The following is a 5,987-nucleotide window of genomic DNA, read 5'->3' as shown; positions in this document are numbered from 1 at the left end:
ACAGAGAAAGACCCCCAGGTTAACCGTAAACAGATTATTTGGCGACGCTGCTGCTGCTGCTGCTGCTGCGTTGGAGTGGTGCACAAAGACATTCATCAACCACACTGTGGCCTTAAAATAGTACAAAACAATATATATACACATATAATTGTAATCCCTTTATGAATGGTTCAAAAATACAAAAACCAGGGAACTTCGCCCAGACAAGGGATACCGGGATACACCCCCGGAGCCAGGCATGTGGGTGGTGGTGTATGCCGGCATGCTGCTGGTGATCCACGTGACCTGGTCGGGCCCAGCAAGAAATGGCTACGTGGCGCTGTCCTGTGGGCCCGGCACCAGCAAGATGAAGGGTGAGGGGCGGGGAGCGATGCCAGCGTGCCAGGGAGAGGGATGGTCTCGGACCGACTGGACCTTGGCGATGGACACCTAGGTATCGGGACGTGGAATGTCACGTCACTGGGGGGGTAGGAGCTGGAGCTGGTGGAGGTGGAAAGATATCGACTTGACATCATCTCACCTCCACACACAGTATTGGCAATGAAACTAAACTTCTCGTCGGGGGTGGTCTCTTCTATTCCGGAGTAACCCCTGGTGAGAGGCTATGGGGATACTCACAAGGCCCTGCCTGGGAGCGGTTCAGTTGGAGTTTGTCCCAGTGGATGAGAGGGTTGCCTCAATGAGACTTGGATTCTCAGAAAGGAAAACTCTGACTGTTGTCGGTGCTTATGCACCAAACATCAGTTCAGAGTATTTGCCCTTCTCGGAGATGGTCGGTGCAGTGCTATGAAGCCTGCAGACTCAAGTCTTACTTGGCGACTTCAATGCTCACGTGGTAAACGATGGAGATACCTGGAGAGTCGTGATTGGGAGGAATGCCCCCCTGATATGAACCCGAACGGTGAGATGTTATTGGAATTCTGCACTAGTCACGGAATGTCAATAACAAATACCATGTTCGAACACAAGCATGCTCATAAGAGTACTTGGTATCAGAGTTCAGAGCACTTTGGGCCGAAGATCAACGATTGACTTTATAGTCGTTATCATCCGAACTAAGGCCGTATATTCTGGACACTCGGATGATGAGATGGGCAGAGCGGTCAACTGATCACCACCTGGTGGTAAGATGGATCCGACACTTGGGGCACCGACCAGATAGACGTGGAAGGCCCAAACGAAGTGCAGGTTTTCTGTAAACACCTGGTGGAAGACCCAATGCAAACAGATTTCAACTTGCACCTCCGGAAAAACTTCCCCTGCACTCCAGGGGAGGTCGTGGACATTGCGTTTGAGTGGACAATGTTCAGGATCTCGATTGTGGAAACAGCTGTGAAAAGCTGGAGCCTGAAGGCAGTTGGTGCCTGTCATGGAGGCAACCCTAGGACCCGGTGGATCGTTCTCTCCAGGTGAGGGGGCACAGCTGCCCTTAGTGGAGGAGTTTAAGTACCTCGGGGTCTCTTTCGCGAGTGATGGTAAGTGGGAGCGGGAGATCGGCCGGTGGATCGGTGCGGCGTCCGTAGTTAAGCGGGAGCGGAGTTCTCGACCAAAGCTCGCGGTTTACAGGTCGATCTACGTTCCCACCCTCACCTATGGTCATGAGCTTTGGGTAATGACCGAAAGGATGAGATACTGGGTAGAGGGGGCCGAAATGAGGTTTCTACGCAGGGTTGCCGGGCCTCACTCTCCGTGATCGGGCAAGGAACTCAGTAATCCGGGAGAGCCTCAGAGTCGAGCCGCTGCTCGTCCGGATCGAGAAGAGCCAGTTGAGGTGGTTCGGGCACCCGGTAAGGATGCCCCCCGGAAGACTCCCCCTGGAACTCTACCGGGCAGCGCATCCCATTGGGCGAAGATCTCGGGGCCGGTCCAGGACACGCTGGCGGGACGATGTCGCTCGGCTGGCCTGGGAACGCCCGGGAATTCTCCAGGAAGAGCTGGAGTCTGTCGCCAGGGAAAGGGAGGTCTGGACCGCCCTACTCAACATGCTGCCGCCACGACCCTCACCAGGACAAGCAGACTGAGAAAGGAACAAAAGGAAATATTAAGATTCGATAACTATTCATATAACATCGGAAGAAAATGTTCGTGAGAAAAAATTATCTAATGCAATTATCATCAGGCGCCATGGTATGTATTATTAGTGCCTTCCCCAACCCTCATTGTTCACTCCATCTCTCCGGCATCTATATATATAGCACTCTGAAAAAAGGACATTGCCCAAAACGTCGCTACTCATCTAATAAGACATTGCCTTAACAGCGGTCCCGATGAGACGTTTCGAATAAAATTTTTGTTCATATAACGGCATGCATGCATTGTTTTTTTTATTTTCCCCTACACCGCCAAGGACGAGCGTCGCCCTTGCAGACGAACATTCGCGAAGGACGGTCGAATCACACCGCTAATTGCGCTGCGCAGCACGGGGGCGGTGGTGGCCGCAAACGACTCCCCGTCGCTCGTTTGGCTTCGTTTGTTCGTTGCAACGTTCCTGTCCCCTTCACACCGAGATGGTCTCCAGGCACCGTGCGTCATGATGAGCCGAGCGCGTGGGAAGCCACCGCACAAAGGCAAAGGCCCTACCACCCCAACACAGTATAGCTTCATCAGGCTGTTGGGGCAAGTGCTGTTAGCGAGTAGCGGTAGTCAAACAGCGCCTATAAACTAATGAAACATCTATTTTTTTTATCTAACCAGGGGTAAGGTCCACTGAGTAGCTCTTTTTCAGATGCGACCTGGCTATCACAAATGATAGCTCAATGAAGTGGCTTATATGTCGTGTGGAAAATTTATAGCAGCCAAATACTTTGAATGCACGTTGCTTCTAAATCTGGATGGAAAACCCGTAGGACCCGGAGAAAAATCCACGTGACCACGGGGTGAACATGCAAACTTCAGGGTCCTGATAAAACCCTGTATACCAGGCGAGGTAGTTAACATCTCACCAGCGGTGACGCCATACATTGCCTCATCAGCAGTGGCAGCCTTGCATGAGCCAACCGCTCGGTGAACTGCAAGATGTAATGGGCTAGGAGCCCCTGTATCGGAGTCGTCTTGGATAGAGATGGAACTTGTAAGCTGAAGAAGACATCCCTCCCGGATTATGGATAGAGAAAAAACAACATTGTGAAGTGCATCAAAAACAATTTCAATTAATCAGCCGCTTAACTCCAGCACTTAAAATATTGTAAATCCCAATCGCGCCCAGGGCACTCAACAGGTTTACGTGTAATTGGGATGATTTATCGCTGGCAAAATGCAACGGACGGCACCCGTCAAACTTCATACTCCTCTGGCATCTCTCAACAACGCTTCTTCCTCCGCGTTGTGCGCGCGCACCGCGCATTTGCGCTGCTAATTGCGAGTCGCTTCGGTACGCGGTGGCCCAACACACCAACGCGTCCCTTGATGGGTCTCGGCAGCGGTTAATCACGCGTGCTAATTCAGTATGCGCGAGGAGCACGCCTTCCATTTAAGCTCTCTTTTGAGGGTCCATTTGCTTCGGAATTGCGGCTCAGAATTGTTTCTTAACGAGTGTTATCGGTGAACAAGAATCGTGCAACACTGATTGTGTTGACATGACGAGGTTCTTCTTCAGTTGTACGGATGACAGGCCACGGCTAACATCAGCGGCTAATACAGGGGTCGGCAACCTGTAGATCGAGTCGCACGCGGCTCTTCATGGACTGATTCGAGACGTAATGCCACTGATATTTTGGTTGGTTGACCCCTTAGCGAGTGGTATCCGAACCGGTCATCCCTTCTCCATCCGTCTAAACCAGACGAGGGTGGCCACCCTGTTTCGATAGTCTCCACAACGCCGTCAATTATTATTTTGTTACGAATCGTGTAGGATTTGTGTTGAACTCGGTAGGACCCGCGTCTAACAGAGAGGGCCCTTGCCTATAAATCTGTGGAGGTTCGCCTGCGTTGGATTAAGGCTGACGGGAAGATGCAGAATGTTGAACCCGGTACAGTTTCCTAGCATTAAATCTATTCCTCTGATAAAAAAAAAATCTACTCCCGAAGCCACCGTGTTGCTGATGGTATTTGTAAAAAAAAAATATACCGTCATGTTTTAGGGACAGCTTTGGTAAGCAGGCGTATTTTGTCTGCTTACTTATTTTCGGCACTTCACATCCTGATTGTGTTTTCATTTATTCGTTGTAAACGATAAACACATTTCAACTCGTAACGGCGGTGCTGGCTCATTCTCTGAGAGGAAAACTCGAGAGGAGCGAGGAGGAACCACAGGCAAGCGGAAAAGCAACAGCAGCCAAGACGGTGAGCTGGCGCTAAATGCCTCCCCAAGCTCTGCAACCCTATATATATTAGAGCATTATCAGCTAATTAGCGAGCGTTTATACACGTCGGAGTACACCGGACCAACCGGAGAAATCCCACGCGCGCGAGGGGACAACGCTCTATCCCGTACAGACGGCGTCGGCATTTGCCGTCGTATCGGTCGTATCGCTGTATCCTGGTTGAGCCAGGGTACGGCGACCTCCTCAACGCCTACCCACGGGAAGAAGGGAATTTCACAGCATTCGTGCGGCGGTCCAGCAACCCTCACTGCTGCCTCTGCAACAGTACGAGACTAAAACTACGAACTATTTTTTATTTTACCAGGTAAGGCCCAGTGAGCCATCTCGCTCTTTTTCAGAAATGACCTGGACACAGATGACAGCTCAACAAATGGCTTATCACGCAGAAATATATAGCAGCCAAATACGCACATTGATTCTAAATGTGGAGGGAAAAAGTGGAGGACCTGTAGAAAAATCCATGAGACCAGGGGGAGAGAGACATGCAAACTCCAAATATACAAGCGTCATCAGGGTTAAGATTGAACCCACGACCTCCTGCATACCAGACGAGGGGTAGTAGTTAACATCTCGCCACTGTGGCACCCTACCGAGAATTGGACATACACAGTTGAGTAGCCACCGCGACCGCCACCCGCCTAGATGCAAATTGAATTTGAAATCAGAGGAAGTTGTACACGCCAAGGCCGATTCGACAGGCCCCTCGTTTCGGGTGTGGAGGCACGCTCGCCTATTTTTAATATCTCCGGAGTCATCGCGTTCGCGCTTGGTGGGCGTCTGACAGCTGGGCGTGTGGCGCTCGCAGAGCAGGCAACGATGCGCCGATGAGTAAAACAATATAAACATATATATTGTATTGTTAACATTATTATTGAAGTCGCCGGCGAAGTAGTTTCGCGATAGTGGACGGACGTTCCAGACACTTGCGAGATGTGGGCAATCGTGAGGATAATCAAATAAGTGGATTTGGACACAGCAAAGGTAACGGTGCAGCTCTGCAATATCAAACTTACGTCACTGCTGGTAGAAAGGGGCATTGACCGGAGCGCCGGAGATCCCCCGTCCGCTCTCCCCTCCTCTGCAAGGGGTTTGGCCTACTCTTCCACACTGGCCAGATGTATGTAAGTCAACGGCAGTACCCACACTTTACCCCACCACACGTGGAGGGGGTGGGGGATTATAAAAAGCCTGCCTCATTCAAACCGCGACCTCTGGATTGCAAGTACAACCCGCTAACCATTTAACCACTGTGAAAGAGCTTTATAGCTCATAGGATTTCTCCAGTATAAATATTCTGGACACAGCACGTCAAGCAATTAGAGGACTGTAATTCAGAATGAAATAATTAGTCTGCGCCTGCCGATTAAACCCTTTGCGATAGCTCGGGAGAGGGCACTTTCAAAGGACGTTAAACTGTTCAGTGTCACATAACAGACGAAAGCTCCCGTCAGTTCGGAATACAAACGCTGCCAGAGAATCGGCAACTGGGCAGCTCTCCCCAGCGCACCCGGAGGGGCACGCGCACCGCGTGCCGCTCGTCCCGATGTTGCGCGCCCGCGGTCGCGGGTTTCCGTTGACGAATGCGGCCGCCGACACTGTGCCGGCAACCTGGAGCCCAAAATGTTTGGCCGTCGTGCCACAACGACCACGCACGCCGGGGGTGCA

Source organism: Lampetra fluviatilis, chromosome 17 (genome assembly GCF_964198595.1).
Source record: "Lampetra fluviatilis chromosome 17, kcLamFluv1.1, whole genome shotgun sequence".
In the NCBI taxonomy this organism is placed as follows: domain Eukaryota; kingdom Metazoa; phylum Chordata; class Hyperoartia; order Petromyzontiformes; family Petromyzontidae; genus Lampetra; species Lampetra fluviatilis.
This window is presented reverse-complemented; position numbering follows the sequence as displayed.